Below are 20,411 nucleotides of genomic sequence, written 5' to 3' on the forward strand. Positions count from 1 at the left end.
TTAGGATGATGATGATGATGCTTGTTGTTTTAAGGGGCCTAACATCGAAGGTCATCGGCCAATTAGGAAGCGAAGGTGTGGCTAATATGAATTCTGGACCACGCAGAATTAAAATCCCAGGTTGATCAACATTGATATCTGTGTGATATGTACAGCGATAAAGAGAAGTCAGTTCTGTTATTTGAGGGTTTTCCACAGGTCTGAGAGCAAGAAATAGCAAGGAATAAATTATAACAATTATCTGAGCCGTAATTTAGTTATCAGGAGTGCATCTGATATTAATTGAAGGGTTGGAAGCAAAAACCAGGCAGCTCCACTTTTCGTCAAAATGGACATTTTCGTTTATATTGAATGTAAACAAATAGGCACACATTTCTATACAAGAACCATGCAGCTCCAATGACTTCCATTGGCGATACTAAGAAAAAGGATCCACATGGAGATAGCATTCATCATAACTTTAATGCAAGAACAAGGCAGCTCCAGGAGCTACCTGATTCTTCTATCGATTTTAGTTCAGTACATCTTCACTGGTGCCGCTACTGCCCAAAACAAGAATCATATATTCATTCAGTTCTGCTCTACACTAGTGTGTCATGGACATGTAGGCTTAACTAAAGTAATACAACGCTTTCTAGAGCCTGGTCACAGCTTTCTTCCATGTGACCGAAGCTTCGGAAGAGTAGAAAAAGAAAAATGGAAGAGAGAAAGACTGTATGTTCCTAATAACTATGTGAACCTCATAGGAGGGTCAAGCTCAAAATCTGTTGTCAAACAAATTGAGAGAGACAGCTTTCTAGACTATAAAGGTACTTTTGGAGAATCCTTCTAGAAGAATGTTATTGGTGTAAGTAAAGAGAAGTTCTCCATTTAAAAATACCGGTTGTTTATTCATAGTGAAGAATTTCATGGAACTGTTAAATGTTCAATGAATGCATCAGGTTTATCACTACAAGAGCTTCCTCTCTTAAAAAAGAGCAGTACTCCAAGGTTTCTCCACGCAAGTCAGAAACTGTATCCGGAAGCCCTGCACATCAAGGAAGCAAAATTTCGGGATGTAATGGCACTGACCGAACGCTATGTACCTCCCAATGACAAGTGGTATTGCAACAACATAACCAGCCAATCAAGGGAAAATAATGTGAAGATCTCATCTGAAAGTGAATAACATCAACTGTCGTACTGTAATAGTGGATACACTTAATATTCAAGGTTCTTAAAATTTCTGTGACTTATTATGAAGTGTTTGCATATTGAAATACTCTCATTTATTTTGCAAAAAAAGTTTTTGGTAAGTAAAAACACAGAATTTATTGAATTAAACATCTTCTGTGCAAGAACCAGGTGGCTCCAAAATTAATTTATTGCTATAAAAGACAAGAAAATTGAAAATTTTGCTATAGTACAGATTGAATGCATCAAGGAGGTCATAATTAATGTAGAGACACAAATAAGTATTTATACCACCATTCATAATTAATTTATACAGTTTTCTTAATTCCTGAAAAATTAGCAGAAATGGAGCTGCCTGGTTCTTGCATCCAACCCTTCAATTTTAACAAATTACAAAGTCATTGTGTGTAACAAGGACTCTGATTGGCTGAGTATTTGAACATACTGGGAATCCCCTAGCCACAACGGCGTTGGCCATGTTACTTAAGCGCCCCACCTGTCGGGAGCGTTCTTCTTTCGGAGTGTGTTTTTGTGAAGTGAACATCGTTCCGTACTTCTCTTTTATCTGTGCGTGAGCATCAGTGCCGTACTACAGTGTGCGTGGGACGCATATATGCTGCCACGTGGGCAGAAGTATAACGTTGTATTGTCGCACTGACCTAAGGCAGTGAGTTTATTTTTGTGAACAGTACTGCATAAACTGGGTGCAGTTATAAGTCGCCAAGTGCTCTATGTCGCAAGTTCTTATATTACAGAAACAGACAGTAATATTAGCTTCAGACTGGTAATGGAGTGAGAGACGCTCATCCGCATTGTACTTCCGGGCCGGTCGCGTATCGCGAAAGACTGTTCGTATCGAACCACGGGCCGCTCCAAATGACTGTATTTAAACCTTTAACATTTATTGTACAGTGAATATTACGTGTGTTTTGTGTTGTGGTATTAACGTTGGCCTTAAATTACGGCTAACAAAGGGTTTATTCGGCAACGTGCACGGAGAGCGGTGAAGAGATATTGACCAGAATCTTGTGTGTTGCTGTTATGAGGGAACTGACCTCAAGAAGATGGCATCGCCTTTAGAAGAAGAAAACCTGTTGAAGATAGAGTGGGCCCCCACAGTAGCAGAGATGTGAGCTGCTACCAATGTCCAGGGAGTTGCCAAGATAAGATGCATGTATTATAATTACATGGCATGTTTTATGAATTACGATTAATACTAGTGAGGCTTAGAGTAGGGGTTTTCCTTAGTGTAATTTTTGCCTGACGGCATGTGTTCATTTTATATTTGTGATGCTGTAAATACGGACAGGAGGGATCGCACAATTTCTCTTCATTTCTTTTACTTTATAATCAGCTAGATGGGATATTGAGGGAAATCTTAGGATTTATAGTGATTTCCTTTGTGTGAATTATGCATGTTAACTAGGTTAAGGTTATTCCTGTGTTTTTGTTTGATAAAGATAGAAGGATTGTCAAAATCATCAACCTCCCGAGATACACACTCGCGGCGTCGAGACTAAATTTTGTTTGTCTATTTAGAGAGATTATTGACAGATAGGATGCATGCTTCATGTATTACAGGAGCTGTGAGACGTGTAGAGCTGTGTACGAACCGTTGACTAGAATAGATTCTTCTAGTGTGGGTTGGAAACTGTTTTTAACAATGATTATAAAGGGAATCGAACCCTGATTTTTAATGAGAAAGGCTGATGAGATTACAAGATATACATGAGAAGTTAGTTGCAGGCTGAAATGTGAAGTCAATTCTGCGGGCAGATTGCACCTGGAAATGTTATAAGAATTGTGTGAAGCGAGAATAGGCCTGTGATTGTATTCAGAGATGTTATTGAGAATCAGAATTGCCGTGAAATTAATGTCAGGCCAGTGAATATGATGTGTGTGTTGAATTATAGTAGCATGCTGGCAATATGTACGATTGTGTATGTGAATCTCCGACAAAATATAGTGCCTATCAAATGAGGCCATTTATCCAGCTGATTGAATATGTATAAATTTTAAATGTCCATGAACACTACCGCCGACAATGTAGCAAGTATGTGGTTACCTTCAAAACTCTTGTAATTACAGTTCAGTTAAGTCAGAAAAGTTTCGGAAATTTTCTTGGCGGCAAAGTAGAATGCCCGGAGAGAGGGGTAGTTTCTATAAATAAGAAGGGACGCCATGATGAAGCCCCTGCATTTTGTATCACGAGGCTGAAGACAGAGGGTTGAACCGCTCAGTAAATCGAACGACAAAGTAGACTAAGTACAACCAATAGATTTTAGCTGATGTGGCTGGGGGTCTTGACTCCGTGTGGAGATAGTTTTTCTTGAGTGGAAATAATTGTACAAAAAGGACGGTCAATGTACCGAATAAATTTGTATTTGATAAGGAAAGTAATTCGTGTGCGGGAAATAATTACAGTCCGTCGTGTGCGATCAACAAGGACGACAATCTTTTTTTATATGCTTTATTTCCAGGAAACCGGAAGAAAAAATGATCTGTACAGCCAGAAATATAAAAATGGCTGAATAAAAATGCCAGGGTCACAGGTGAGCCCTAAGATGAATGCTGGCGTGAGTTAAGGTATGTGAGACGTCGTGTATTCTAGTAAGGATTTTATTCCAGTTCTTTTGTCAGTGATGGTCGTGAGTTTGGGAAACAGAGGTTAGTTTTGTCGTGTGAGTCGAGATGAGATTTGTGAATCAGGTGTTGGAGACCTGTCAATGAAGCCGGGATTTGTGGGAGGCCGAGGAAGATTTTATAATGTTGGGAATGGAAAGCTGAATACAAGAATCCGCGCCGTTATTAATTTGCGATGTGTACAATTATTGTCGGACTTTAAAAAGTAACTCTATGTGCATATTTGGTTGGTCAGAATATATATCGTATTTTGTAATTAGTTTTTTTGCGAAGTTAAATGTTTCATTCTTTGAGGTCAGTCAGGCATGATGAACAGATGTTTCATATCGAGACTGACAGGCGGAGAAGGGTCGTTTGTATCAGAGACCGACAGCTGATCGAAGGGGGAAACAGTTATATAACGGAACATGTAGTGATTTTCGTGTAGGATTGAGATTTATTTCGTGGCGATGGAGATAAATAATTACGGAATCTAGTTGAAATTTCCATCCGGGAATAACGTGCGAGTAGTTGGATACTGCGAATTTGTTTAATTGAGAACGTAATGTACATTTGATACCACGAACTTAGAGTATAATGAGCAAGGTTAGCCAAATTCAGAGTTGTCCAAAATATAGAGCGGTGGTAGTGATGATTGTTTTGTCTGTGAGGGGTGCGCAAACTTTATAAAATGTTATGACGAGATATGACATCGTAATTATACGGCGAGTTGCTTTCGGTTCGTACGTAATTATTAGGGTTATCCAAGTGTTAATAATGGCTAGAGTTAGATTAGATTTAAAGTGTGAGGTCATGAAACAAGATATAAAACTGGACATGAATGACGTAATAGTTCCTTTCCAGCTATCGGAATCAACAGATAAACATCACATGATTAAAACATTTTACGTCACATTGTGTAGAAATTTGTGAAGAAACCATTCGTCCGTGGAAATAAAATTTGTTGTTCTTTAAGATTTCATTAAATCATTTAAATTTATTTAATTATTAAATTCAGTGAAAACAGTATTTTGAAATAACTTTAAAATCAAGCGAATAACTTGAAGATGCATTCTGGAAATCGTAGTTTATTTTCTAGGGTATATGTAAGTGTTAACGTAACGATTAAGGGGACACATCCGAAGGTAATGGATTTTACTGCCACGAAGTATTGTGGGCATTGTTGTTGTTGCATGATTTGACTTTGTTTGATTGAGCAGAAATGTGCTGGGGATAGTAAAGTGGAAACTTTGGTCATCAACCGAAGTAACTTAATTGTGTTTAGCCTTCAGCTTAGAAACTTGGAATGGTCAGGGGGTCATCAACCTCAGTGACTTAGATTAGGGCCATATGCCACTGTAGCATCATTTTCCTTGCGGTCATCATCCACAATGACTTTAAAGTAACTTAGAAGTTTAGAAGTCGGTCCATGACATAGTCGCAGGTCACATCGATTCAATTAAGGGTCCATGCCGTATAACCACTGTGTGGCACACACCGATTGGACTTCCTTAATTATACCCAGAGTCCAGAGTTCGTGTTACGAGGGCTGGACCATAAAGAATCACTATGATGGTACATGTAGTCTCACATGGAAGCCGAATTTAAGGATTTCCAGACTTTCCTTTCTTTAATTAATAATTGAGACAATGGTTTCTTTTAAGGATGCCCATCAGGCAGTTACGTCAAATGCTCGCACCAGTGTTCTGACCCTCTATGTAAAAATAATTGTGGTGTCCAGTGGACACAATCGAGTTGAATGACACCGTTGATAAATCTTAAATGCTACAGGAATTACTTGAATAAATAGGATTTTTTTTAAACAAACCTTCATTTGAGTCTATAGATTAGAATTACTGAACCCTACCTTTACCTCAGCAAGTGGCGATGAGCCCGATACGACCCAAGAGACAGATCTCATGAACTTTTGCTGATAGGTAAGGAAGGTAGATATCCTTCAGTATGGACCAAAGGGTTCAATATTCACATTTGTTGGTTTGAATTTCATTTCAATGCTAGTTTCATTGACGTTTTATTAATCTGATTTTTATTTGTGTTGTAGTATGATTGGGGTTATTTTATGTAATAAATTCATCTTACCCCACATCAGTGTTTCTCATTCGAGGTAAAACTCCATTATTCCTCTTATATAGTTAGAGATAAGTTATAAACTTCAACTTTTAGACTTACCCACGACAACTTACCCACATCTACCCAACCTGAGTTAGTCGGATGTTTAATCAGGAAATGGAGGCATTGTCCTAGAGGGTTTTTACCCCTGGGTACGGTACATTACTCATCTGTTGGGCACCAGTTTCAGCTTCTAATACTCGCTGTCTGCCCAAGGTGGGAAATCCAGTCTTCATATTTGAACAGGATTGTCATCTCTATGACATGTAAATCCTCTAATCAAGTTCTAAAACCTCTAACCCGTAACAACAACAAAAACCTTGAGGCATTTAACTGTTCCAACTGTCTTCCCTGAGACGGAAAATTATTACTGTAGGCTTTATTATTGTTGTTATTATTATTAATATTAAATGTGTAGCTAACATAATCAATCAAAGTCTTCGAAGGCTAGGAAAACATATTTAGGTAAGTAAAGTACAACATTACGCACCAAAGTATGCAAATATGACGTAATTTTCTTAGTTAGCACCTATGAAATTAGCGACTTCTTACCAAAAATCAATTAAATTCGTATTTCAGTACCGTTCCTTTGTACTGACGTTATATTGCTTCACTGAATGTATATTTTTCGGGACGACATCGTTTTTTAATTCTGCAAGTTCTTCCAATAGAATCATATACGGTTTGAAGGTAAGCAGTCATTCATTAGTTGACAGTAACGCTATATTTTGTAGCACTTCAATGTTTGTGGGTGATTGATGTTGCAATGATGTTTCATGAGAACATTTACACATATTTCCCAATTAAGTTATGGTTTCAGCATCAGCATTGAGTAAATTTGGGCTCCTCTAATTGCTCCACGCTTTTCCTGCAGAACAATCAAATCCAAATCAAGCGACAGTCATATAATGCAAATTCATATTATAGTCATAGAAAAAGAACGTCCGACTCATTGGCTGAATTGTCAGCTTTGAGGCCTTCGGTTCAGCGGGTCACGGGTTCGATTCCTGGCCGGGTCGGGGATTTTAATCGCCTTTGATTACTTCTTCTGACCCGAGGACTGGGTGTTTGTGTTTGTCCCAACACTTTCCTCTTACACCACAGAAACACGCAACAGTGATTACATCCCTCCATATAGAGATTGCGTCAGGAAGGGCATGGAGCCGTAAAAATAGGGGAAAATGCCCATATGCGACACAGTTCGCACCCGCGAGCCCACAGGTGTGGGAAAAGTGTAGAATAGTAATAATAAGAAGAAGTAGAAAAAGAAGAAGTGGGAAAGGAATGCTCAAAGAGGGGATACGATCGTGTACTCAAAAATGTAATCTTAAGTATGACAACAAAACATTTAAATTTAAATTTAAACCTCCATATTTTCCCGTTACTTCTGACCCTGTTTCCTCCCTTCTGATAGACATTGAAAACCTCCAAAATCAGAGGGAAACCTCTCATGCTGGCAATATATTTAAACAACGGCTGACGAACAGCCGGTCTATTACCTGAACCAGGGCGAATGAAGTTAATCTACTCACCCTGCCTGAACCCTACTGGATGCTCCATCATTGAAATAGGTAACAGCATCAACACGAATTTTTAGAGTCTGGTAGCTAACAAACACAGTTTTAGGAATACATTCATATACACAGTATTAAAACTTTCCTTAGGATTTTATGTCTCATCCGGTAAATACATAGAAAGTAATTTAGGGTCAGGGAGTAGGCCTACACTGTAAATTGCTTTAATACCCTGAAAAACCTCATCGTGGCCGTGAATATTTTCAGAAACCGATCCTTTTGGTGGACGTACTAACTCTTGCCCTATGTGCTAGCGAATGACTGGAACCAGTAAATCAACAGATGTATCAAACTTCTATCCAGTCAGAGAGCATGTGTACAGGTAGTTCATATATCGTTTCTCCACTAGTTTAAAAATTGATGTAAGTGAATGATTGGTTGGTCATTGGCACAATAAAAGAAAGCCTTATTGATATATCCAGAACGGTCAAATCCTTGTTTAGACAGACGATGCATGTTTTCTTACTGTGGTCTCTCATGTACTTCTAAACTGTTTTAAAGAATTTTTAAAATACAGGGTTAAGAATATATATTTTTCTTTACAGGATTTGCTTTGTCCACCTCTGTGGTGTAGTGGTTAGAATGATTAGCTGCCACCCCCGGAGGCCCGGGTTCGGTTCCCGGCTCTGCCACGAAATTTGAAAAGTGGTACGAGGGCTGGAACGGGGTCCATTCAGCCTCGGGTGGTCAACTGAGTAGAGGACAGGGGGGGGGGTTGGGGAGGGGGGCAGGGAATATCGATTCCCACCTCAGCCATCCTTGAAGTGATTTTCCGTGGTTTCCCACTTCTCCTCCTTGTCTATCTCTTCCAATTTTCCCATCCCCTACAAGGCCTCTGTTCAGCATAGCAGGTGAGGTACTGGTCCTCCTCCCCAGCTGTATCCCACCGACCCAAAGTCTCACGCTCCACGACACTGCCCTTGAGGCAGTAGATATGGGATCACTCGCTGAGTCAGAGGGAAAAACCAACCCTGGAGCGTAAACAAATTAAGGAAGAAGGAAAGAAAGACTGCTTTACGTCGCAACGACACAGATAGGTCTTACGGTGACGGTGGGATAGGAAAGGCCTAGGAATGGCAAGGAATCAACCGTAGTCTGGTGTAGAAATTAGAAACCACGGAAAACTATCTTCAGGGCTGCCGATAGTGGGATTCAAACCCACTATCTACCGAATGCAAGCTGATAGCTACGTGACCCAAGCCGCGCGGCTTGGTTAAGAGAATTAAATTCTTATAACTTGATCTTATTTCTAATTATTTACCAATGGTAGAAGAGCCATCCAATAATACAAAATTGACATACCTTGGTATTCAAGCAAACAGGAAGGTTGGCACAATATTTCTTGTATCTCCTCTTATATTTTGGGATACTAAACTAAGTTATTCAGGTCGCCAATCTTCAGATATATAGACTGAGGAGAAAAAAGTATTATTTGATTATTAATTGCAGTGTTCAAATGTAAATGTTGCAAATTCGCGGTCCTTAAATAGTCATTTACTGGAGCATTTATGGAACTATTAGTACACTGTACTGTGCGCGGTTTAGGCTTTCACAAAGAGGAAAAGTCCCCTCAGGTTTAATTACTGTATTGATGGGGTGGCTGTCCCTCATGGGGACCTTTGTGTTAATATAAGGAAAGGTCTTAATTGGGATAATCATATAAACGGGGTTGTAAATAAAGGTTACAGATCTCTCCATATGTTTATGAGGGTGTGTACTCGGTTGTAGGAAGGATGCCAAGGAGAGGGCAAGGATGCAAAAGAAAAACCATAATTAGAGTATGGTTCCTATGTATGGGACCCTCACCAGGATTACTTTTATTCGAGAATTGGAAAAATACATAGAATAGCAGGACGATTTGTCCTATGTGCTTTTTAACAAAATAGTGCCGTTACGGAATTTTGGAAATGTTTGTGCTGGGAAGACTTGGGAGAAAGGAGACGAGCTGTGCGACTAAGCGAAATGTATGAGCTGTCAGTGGAGGGAGAGCGTGGAATGTCATTAGTAGAGGAATGTCCGGCTCCATAGCTAAATGGTTAGCGTGCTGGCCTTTGGTCACAGGGGTCCCGGGTTCGATTCCCGGCAGGGTCGGGAATTTTAACCATCATTGGTTAATTTCACTGGCACTGGGTGTATGTGTCGTCTTCATAATCATTTCATCCTCATCACGACGCGCAGGTCACCTACGGGTGTCAAATCGAAAGACCTGCACCTGGCGAGCCGAACATGTCCTCGGACACTCCCGGCACTAAAAGCCATACGCCATTTTATTTCAGTAGAGGAATAAGTTTCAGTCGTGTTTTTAAACAAAGGAAAAGTCACAATATGAAGGTATAGAATTCAAGAGGACAAATTGAGACAAATATTCGTTTATAGGAATAGGAGTTACGCATTGGAATAATTTACCAAGGGAAATGTCCGATACATTTCCAAATCCCTTGAAATTAATTAAGAAAAGACTAGGTAAACAACTCATAGGGAATCTGCCACCTGGGTGACTGTCCTAAAAGCAGAACAGTGTTGATTGATTGATTGATTGATTGATTGATTGATTGATTGATTGATTGATTGATTGATTGATTGATTGATTGATTGATTGATTGATTGATTGTCACTGATCTATTCAACCTGGCATTCCGATTTACGAGACGTATTCAACATGCTCATTGTCACGAAAAAAAGGCCGTGAACGGGCGAAAAGTGAAACAGAACCCGCGAAGAGCTGTGTGTGAAAGGATTAGGCCTGCCTGATATACTGCGTATCGTCTCATCAAATGGAGATCGTGTTTGTGATTGAGTCATTGGTATGGTGGAGTCATGACCCGAGCAACACGCATATTGTTGAATCAATTTGGATACGGGGAAGGATGAGCTGACCTTGAATGGCAGGCCGACAGGCACTCCCCCATATTGTAGTGAGAAGCCTAAGTGAGGAGAGAGTTGCCAAGACTTGGGGCTGGCCAGCTGCCTGTCGCTCTTAGTTGGGTTCGAGTCTTCAGTACGGGCGCACGTGGTTGGTCCCAACAGTGCCGCGATACTGCAGGAATACGTCTGTGTGCTGTGCGTGAAAACAACTGTGCGTTATAGTGGAATGTGCCGGTGATGATTCAAACAGCAGCACAAGCTGGCCATGTGAATCAAGAGCGAGGTTATAATATTTAATTCCATGATATCAGGGTAATTTTAAACATTCGAATCTTCCCGTCATACAGTGTTGTGTATCAAATAATTAAAGTGATCAGTGCCAAAGCTCACACGAGTCGAAATTTATCACTTAAAATCTTTCCGTAAAATCCACCACATAGCCTACATGGAAATGTGAATACGACTGACAATAGGTTATTTGCTGCAAGGTAATTGATTATTTTTAAATAGCTTGGATTTAAATATTGTATCCGTTACGTATCCTCAAATTTTGAAAATGGCCTATGTCTTTCAAAATAGTCAAATCATGCGTGTCCTGTATACCGTGGGGATAGGATTTTTTCCTATGTTGATCACTTTTAACACCCCAATTCAATACAAATATACTACTTTTAAAATATGAGGATTGTCACAAAAATGCTATTTATACCAATCGTGGGGGCACAGAAAAATATCTGTCAGTAGGCTAGTGGAATTCATTTAGGTCCACATACATTTTTTAAACTAGCAAATGATTTCCTTTAACAGCAATATATTGTTAACAAACCAAACTGGTTTGAAACACGATTGCAAGCATTTAATTTTACATGATCATTGATACTACTACTAACTCTTATTACCGGTATACATTTATTTATTTATTTACGTTCATAACAGGGGTACATTCCCAATTACTAAAGACAGTGACGAAATAATCCCTAATGCTTCATCTTTATAGAAATAATAATAATAATAATAATAATAATAATAATAATAATAATAATAATAATAATAATATGGCTCCGTAGCTGAATGGTGAGCGTAGTAGAATTCAGTTCAGAAGGGTCCCGGTTCGTTTCCTGGCCGGGTCGGAAATATCAACTGCGTATGATTAACATTCCTTGCTCTGGGATTGGGTGTTTGTTTTGGTATTAATACACATCTCTACATGACACAAACACACCGCACTGCCGACTACCACAGGAAATATGTACTAATGAGCACATCTCTCCTGGTAGGGTTGGAGACAGGAAGCGAATCAAGCCGTAAAACAGGGCCAAAACTTCATCTATTTATGATCCTAAGAAATTAGGAAAACTTTAGGAAAATATCATTAATATTGTGGTTTTAAATGATTTCTCGCCTACTGGAATATCAAATCAACAATACATCGGTGAAGAACCAAACCGTGACCAGACTCAAAAGAACCAATGAAAAAGTTACTCTGCCTTCGCACTCCCCTATGTGTTTGAGGATTATAAAATTAAATATCTTATGCATAACACTCCACAGAAAATGTTAGTGACGTGGATAATTCACGTTGATGATAAAGACTAAGTAAAATTATGGAAATGTCTTCAGGATATATTTAATTCCTGTGACAGAATGAAAAATATTTTTCGCAGTTTCGTTCAAAACAGTACATGTACAATACGTTCTTATAACAATAAACAACACAAGAATTCAAATAAAGCACTTCACTTATAACATTTTATGAACCAACTTCAGTTGTTCCTTTTCGAAGAATCTTCACTTCACCGAAGTATCGATCACCAAGGGATATTTAAAAAGTATTTCAATATTTCTCTTACAATTTGCTTTACGTCGCACCAACACAGATAGGTCTTATAGCGACGATGGGAAGGAAGTGGGCGTGGCCTTAATAAAGGTACAGCCCCAGAATTTGCCTGGTGTGAAAATAGGAAACCACGGAAAACCATCTTCAGGGCTGCCGACAGTGGTGTTCGAACCCATTGTCTTCCAAATGCAAGCAGATAGCTTCGTGACCCAAACCACACAGCTACTTGTTCGGTAATTTTGATTTTGATCAGGTCCATACGGTTGATTTTAGTTTGCGTGAAAGTCATTCGGAAAAAAATGCTTCTTTAGTAAATAGGAAAGGTTGTTATCGAAATTGTGTGAATGTGTCCGAGTCATCAGCAGTAGAAGCAGTTAAATCAAAGTATCGTTCGAGACTAATGTTGAAAAAGAATTACCATCATATATAATCGTTTTATTAACAATTACCAAACTATTATAAATATTTTACTGTAGTTATTACTACTGGTGTGAACCATAACTGTCAGCAATGTCGTTTTCCGCGGATTCACATATTCACACCAGACAAATGCTGGGGCTGTACCTTAACTGAGGCCACGATCGCTTCCTTCCACTTCTAGCCCTCTCCTATTCCACTGTTGCCATAAAACATATCTGTGTCGGTGCGACGTAAAGCAAAATTGTATCCGCGACCAAATGTCTCGCGTTCAAGGGCACTGCCCTTGAGGCGGTACAGTTGGGATCCCTCGCTGAGTCTGGGAGAAAAACCAATCCTGGAGGGTAAATGAATTAAATAAATTTATTAAAATTTAAAGGGGATAACTTGGTTTCCATTAAGAACTATGTTGATGCTGGACAAGAGGAGGAGTTTAATTATATTAAAAGCTGCGAAAAGTAAGAAATATATTTGCAACGAAAGGAAAACTACGGTACTAAGGTTTATAAAAATTTCGTATTTTTATAGAAATCAGATGTCGCATCGAGGACATTATGCATAATAATCATTAACTAATTAATAACAGTCGTATTCATCCAGGAATTAAGTTGTAATTTGTGAGAGACGTGGTGTTTGCAAAATTCCTAAATCTAACCAGATCGAAAGCATCAAACTAAAATCTTATATATACGAGTATATTAATTTAATATCATATAATAGCATGCCATATTTAATTAGAATGCCCCATGGCACTACAGCCCTTGAATGGCCTTGGTCTACCAAGCGACCACTGCTCCGCTCGAAGGCCTGCAGATTACGAGGTGTCGTGTGGTCAGCATGACGAATCCTCTCGGCCGTTATTCTTGGCTTTCTAGACCGGGTATTTAATAAGAAAAGAAATCTCAATTCAAATTTCAGTTAGTAAAAAATAAAGAAATTAACTAGGCCTACATAAAAATGTAGGCCTAATGTGCAGAGGGAAGATTTGTTAAATTATTCTTGTATAGAAATAGGAAATTTTTAAAAGCACTTTGCTTACTAGCAGATGATCTAGCAACGGAAGGAAGACCAGAGATATATCTTTGCGAATTTATTTTAAGCTCTGGTATATTGGCCTAGGTAAGAAATAACTATACGTGTTTTCAAAGGTTTGTACAATTATCTCTTCTTTAACGAGAAAGTTGCCCTGTATACATGTTGTTAATTTGGATAATTTGGGTGCGCACTGCTGATATGGTGGTCAGTATCCTTGACTTCTACGTCGGTGTGCGGGATTCTAGACGTGATACCCCAATTTTTTCTTTTTTGTTTTGTTTTGTTTTGCTACTGTTTTAACGTCGCACTAGCACGTCGAAGGTTTTTGAAAACGCAAGTGTGAGAAAGGGCTAGGAATGGGGTGGTTGTGGCTGTTGTCATATTTAAGATACAGGTCGGGCATTTGCCCGGTGCGAAAATGGGAAACCACGAAAAACTATCTTCAGGTATTCGAACCCGCCATCTCCCGAATGGAAGCTCACAGCTTCGTGATCCTAACCGGACGACCAACTTGCTTGGTGCACCTTATTTTAATTTTCTTTTCCAAACCATTTTCTTTTTCTTTTAACATATATCTTTCTTTTCTTCCTGGCGACTTATTTTTAGGTAATGTGCGGATTGAATGGAAAACTGTCCTGTTGTTAATCTTCATTTCTGGCCTTTTCATCAGTTATCTCGTGGTGGATTAATGCTAGTTTTACGGTCGGATGCCCTTCTTGACGCCATCGGTGTGTGTGTTTCTCTGGTGGTTGGTAATGTTGATACGTTGTACGTAAATGTGTATTAAGACGATTACAAACATCCAGCCCCAGAGTTAGAAGAATTAACAAAACGTGTTTCATATCTCTGACCAGGCCGGGAATCGAACACGGATCCATCTGAAACCTACGTTATATAACAACTGTGCCATAACAAATACTTTACTTTCGTTCTAGGTTGATTTGTTAATCATAATAATAATAATACGGAGCTCGATAGCTGCAGTCGCTTAAGTGCGGCCAGTATCCAGTATTCGGGACATAGTAGGTTCGAACCCCACTTTCGGCAGCCCTGAAAATGGTTTTCCATGGTTTCCCATTTTCACACCAGGCAAATGCTGGGGCTGTACCTTAATTAAGGCCACGGTCGCTTCCTTCCCACTCCTAGCTCTTCCCTATCCCATCGTCGCCATAAGGCCTATCTGTGTCGGTACGACGTAAAGCAACTAGCAAAATAATAATAATAATGATAATAATAGTAATAATTTACTTTACGACCCACTAACAGCTCTTTTACGGTTTTCGGAGACGCCGAGGTGCCGGAATTTAGTCCCGCAGGAGTTCCTTCACGTGGCAGTAAATTTACCGAAACGAGGCTGACGTATATTTGAACACCTTTAAATACCACCGGACTGAGCCAGGATCGAACCTGCCAAGTTGGGGTCAGAAGGCCAGTGCCTTAACCGTCTGACCCACTCAGCCAGGCAGGTTGATTTGTTGTTGTAAAACGCAAACACTTTCATTCTAGCTCCATCTATTGTCATAACTACGTCAATAACAGACATAGTGAAAATTTGTTTAGTTAGGAGTCGCAAGAAAGTACGAGAAGAAACGACGATGTGATGAAAGTGAAAATCCACAGCCGGTTTCCCGTCATTCGACCGAGTCAGGAAATGGAATGAATGGAGCCCCCAACTAGCAGCGAGGATAGGAATTGTGCCGGCTGCCGAAGCCTGTCGCACTCCTCTGGGGCAATGATTAATGACTGACAGATGAAATGAAATGATACTGGGGAGTGTTGCTGGAATGAAAGATGACAGGGAAAACCGGAGTAAAAATATATCCCACCTCCGCTTTGTCCAGCACAAATCTCACATGGAGTGACCGAGATTCGAACCACGGAACTCAGCGGTGCGAGGACGGCGCGCTGCCGCCTGAGCAACGGAGGCTTCAGGCCGTGGTACATCTTATAATTAGTTTTCGCATTTGCTAGTTCAAATGGGTAAAGAAAAAACAGATAACCTTTAGGTCCTAATAGAAGAAGGGGGGAAGAAAATGTATACCAAAACTGATGCGTCTCAAGAAACGAGACGTCCACGTGGAAGGCAGACACGCCGACCACATTAGAGTGGCCCTAAAAGCATTTATTTAATTATTTATTTCATTAGCCTTACCATTCTTTTGTAGATACGCTCATTTTTCCTTCCATTTATTGGAACTCTCTATTTCCCCCACCGGATCCCGTGAGATCTCCGAAGTTAAGCAACATTGGGCGTGGTCAGGAGTTGGATGGGTTGCTACGCGCTGTTGGTTGGAGGTAAGGGAATGGAGGAGCGGAAAGGAACTGGCCACCCTATCGCACGTAAACACCGGCTCAAGAACACCTCTGCGGAGGTTCGGACCTGCCTTCGGGCAGAATAACCCTTACCTATCTCCCCCTGGATGGAGTCAAAAGATGCATTATATGAAACCTGTGCATGTCGTAAGAGGCTACTAAGAGGAAAGAAGAATCTGTACTCGCTCTCTCGTCTTGTAAGCCCAAAACATAAATGAAACTATGTTTTTCCGTGTAACGGAGAAAATTGTCGAATTTCATCTTAATACCGTGACCACTAATTGATCCCCCAAAAATTCAATTTGCTTTACGTCGCACTGACACAGACATGTCTTATGACAACAATTGATAGACAGGACCTAGTAGTGGGGAGGAAGCGGCCGTGGTCTCAATTGAAGTACAGCCTCAGCATTTGCGTGGGGTGAAAATAGAAAACCACAGTCAGTGGGGTTGAAACCCACTTTATCTCAGATGCAAGCTCACAGCTGTTCGCCCCTAACCGCATGGCCAACTCGCCCGGTCTTTCTAAAATCTTCGAAGAATGCTGGTATAGTCCTTCGTCGACCTATTAGTAATCCAAATACATTAATGTTAGTTAAGGAATAATGTTCTTTAATTTCATGTGGGGTCGTAAATTATCCTTTTCAACTGGTGTACCTCACTGCCTGAGCACATCCCACTTCAGAACGAATTGTTGGATGCACTATATCCCGGGTGTCTTATTGACCCCTTTTCATCGAAACAATTTTCCGGGTTCGATTCCCGGCTGGGTCGAAGATTTTAGCCTTAAATGCTTAATTCCCTTTGCTCGGGGACTGGGACTTTGTGCTGTTTCCAACATCCCTGCAACTCACACACCGCACATAACACTATCCTCCACCACAATAACACGCAGTTACCTACATATGGCAGATGTCGTCCATCCGCATCGGAGGGTCTGCCTTACAAGGGCTGCACGCGGCTGGAAATAGCCACACAAAATTTACCTTGTTAGCGAAACAATTACTTTTTTCTTTCACTGTCCATCACTTTCTAAGTGCAGCAACGTTTTTAGATTGTATAAGGTGGTGGTGTGTGGGCTTCATCAAGAATAGTCCACGTTCGTGGACTCCCAAGACTTCTCTCTCCGGGCAGCCATGTCTGAACCTGGTACCATCAAGGGACCGCCCGGTGACGGAACGAACATTTGCTACATTTACTGTCATTTTCAGGCCGAGTATCTACTCACTCGTTTAGAGTCCTATCTTATTGGTTATCCGACTACTGGCAGCTGTAACTTCGTCGTACACAAATTGACTGAAATTAAGGATGTAAGTGTCTATGATCCAGCACATCTCTCAATTAAACTTCGTACCCATATGACTTGCTAACCGCAAAATATACTGTGGGGGTAAAACACTATTAGGTAGTGACACGTATAAACAATCGAAAACCACCTATATTAGTGTCGATTCCGTAGTTTTCTTGGTCACTGAGATGAACTGTAACATTCCGGATGCCGTTTAAGTCCAAGTCCAGCCTCCATCAGCATAGGGGGTGGGTGGGAAGGGGTGAAAAAAGAAAATGTTCCAAAACAGAGATTTGTATTAAATTCAGAGTTTTCGAGGTCACATGATTGGTTAGAGGCAGTCTCAATGACAGCTGCAGTTGTGTATGAATGAAGTTGATTAAATGCAATCGGTGTGTGATCGTAAAAATATCAATCAAAATCACAAAAAGGTGAAATCTACAAAATGTCCTTTCACACATAATTAACGGGTGATATAAATCCTAAAATTAAACATTCAAAAAACGTACCAGGTCAGTACCGCTTACCACAGTTAGTTACAATTAATTAATTAAATAATTCATTCATTCATTCATTCATTCAATAACAGAATATCACCAATTCAGTTTTTCATTGACTAAGAATTCAATGAGAATTAACATGATGCGAGATAACCGAGTTAAAATTTTCTATGTGCATTCGAATGAGATAAGTCCAGATATACTATCATAGATCATTTCCACACCTTTTGCCCTTTCTCAGGGTATCTTCTAAGATTTTTCTATTAATTCTTCTACGAATGATGCCTTATTAACGGAAAGTTCACGTACAGTGCAAATATTCTCAGTTATTTCATTACCATCCTTTGGCCCACTACTTAACTGACTATCTGTGCCGTTTGGCACTCATCATTCTATGAAAGCCAACATAAACATAAAAGGCTACATAACTGAAAAAAAACCACTCTATTAAAACTATTTCAGTGAGAAATTATGGAACTAAAAGCTACAAAATTGATTTGATATATTTGCATGAATAATTCTGTAAATAACAGAGCTATAATAACTCATTACGTAATTCAAACGCTAGGGCACATTTGAATGAAGTTGATTAAATGGGAGTAGTTTTAATTTGTTTAAAAGCGAAAAGAGTGAAATATACATAAAGAGATCGTAATTGTAGTAGATTACAGCATATGCATTATATACATGTCTGTACATGTACTAGTAATTATGAGGTGATTGTAAACAGTGCATGATAAATAATCGCACGTGATCAGTCAGAGCTATTCGAGTAATGCTATCAAGTGTGAAAAGAGATATAGAGTGATGATGTAATTGTAACACTGATCGCTGTTCAATCAATTGTGAAATTATGTTAACAGCTGATTCAGACTTGCTTTAGTAAGATCACTTGCTGACAGCCTAAATCAACATGGTTTATGTGGTGAGTTATTTAGACCGTTTCATATGTTTACACGTTCATTTCAAGATTGTTTATTAGAATAAAAACTTGCCAGAATGTGTAAAATGACAAATAGAAAAGAAATCCATTCTCTGAAAATAAAACAGGTTGTTTTTAGGATGATCTATACTAGGGTGTCGGCCCCACGGCCCATGAATAGAGAGTCTGTCACTCCCAGATAACTCACGTTCGATTCCCGCTTAGGTCAGGGTACTTACCTTGATTTGAGGACTAGTTCGAGGTCATTGCATGTTATAAATCTCATCCCGTATTAACGGTTATCACTTAACAAATATAAAGTATTTATAAGATCCTCCTTTTCAGTACAAAACAACCATCTATATTAGATGGGACAATATCTATACATGTTTCGGCCTAATCTAAAGGCCATCGTCAGTAGAGGTTCAATTATTACATTATACAAACAGATTAAAAATACTGATAAAGTAAAAATATGTTGAGGTAAAAAGTCGATTGATTGACTTCAGACGAGAGGATTTTTACCTCAGCATGTTTTTGCTTTATCAATCATGATCACTGTATTTTAATTTCAGTTCATCAATATTTTTAATTTGTTTGTATAATGTAATAATTAAACCTCCACTGAGGATGGCCTTTAGATTAGGCCGAAAAAGTCTACATATCTAATATAGATGGTTGTTTTGTATTGAAAAGGACGATCATATAAATACTTTTTATTTTTAAAGTGGTTCGAGGTCTACTCATCCTGCCAGAGAACAATATTTGAGGAGCTTTTTAACGGTGACATAGCAACTACGGTATAGAAAGCAAAGAATAATGGACAAGATTCTTCACGCTGCCCATCTCACCTTCTAACCTGCAGTCCTTCAGACTGAGCAGCGGTTGCTTGGTAAACCAAGGCCCACTTGGGTTGCAACGCTATGGGGTTTTCGTTTCGCTGTGCATTACCAGAGGTTTTGAACTGACATTTCCTTGTGGTCCAAGAAGTTGGAGATTTCGATCCCTGCCTCAGTCGGTGGCATTTTATGTTGAATAAATACGACAGCGTCATCCCAATCGATTTACTGGCTCTTAAAATAACTTCTGCGGAACAAAATTCCGGCACTTCGGCGTCTCCGAAAATCCTCCATTGAGAGGTCTTCCTCGTGAACAGTCGAGATTTTCTTCTGAAAAGGCGGAACAAAGTTCTCTGCGAAACGTGAAGAATTTCACCTTATTTTCTTGGCACGGCATAAGCCCAAAAACCTATATCATGTCTATAATTGCGGGCTGCAAAAGCATCAATGGTAAAATAAAAATTGCTTTATGATGGGTTGTTACCCTCATTTTAAGTGTCCTCATCCATTTCATCTCGTTGTGTGGTTATTGAACGGGAGTAAAACTTGAGTAAAATACAATCTCTGCTATAGTACATTATAGTTGGCTCGCTGTGTTACGACCAGTGGTAAGAACCCAAGGCATGAATATGACAAGCAGAAACGAGGTGATAAATTTAGTATAGGATAGGATGACATGAAATGTTACGTCACATTTCTCTGAGCTGATAGAGGAAAGGGATTGGGGGATGTAGACGGGTGCCTAGTCATCAGCTTCTAACTAATGCGTCCGCGGTTCGAACACCGGGCAATATATTGGAAATGAAAAGTCACCTTTTCTTGATTCGGATTCCATGTAAAGCTGGAAGCCCTGTAGCTGTCGCGTAAAGGCTGGTTCACATCACACGTCTTGTGGC

General features: G+C 39.6%; 1 protein-coding gene across 2 annotated transcripts in view; it reads left to right on the plus strand.

Annotated features, from left to right (window-relative positions):
• Nucleotides 1–10,487: 10,487 nt before the first annotated feature.
• The window catches only part of LOC136858661 (peroxidasin homolog), a 990,357-nt gene continuing 980,433 nt past the window's right edge, over nt 10,488–20,411 (plus strand). Inside the window, exon 1 of one of the 2 annotated variants that reach the window (XM_067138374.2) lies at nt 10,488–10,852. The gene's annotated coding sequence lies outside the window, so the exon portion shown is untranslated. The remainder of the gene's footprint in view (nt 10,853–20,411) is intronic. The other variant, XM_067138375.2, reaches the window with a different exon arrangement.

The sequence above is a fragment of the Anabrus simplex genome, chromosome 1 (assembly GCF_040414725.1).
Source record: "Anabrus simplex isolate iqAnaSimp1 chromosome 1, ASM4041472v1, whole genome shotgun sequence".
NCBI classification, from domain to species: domain Eukaryota; kingdom Metazoa; phylum Arthropoda; class Insecta; order Orthoptera; family Tettigoniidae; genus Anabrus; species Anabrus simplex.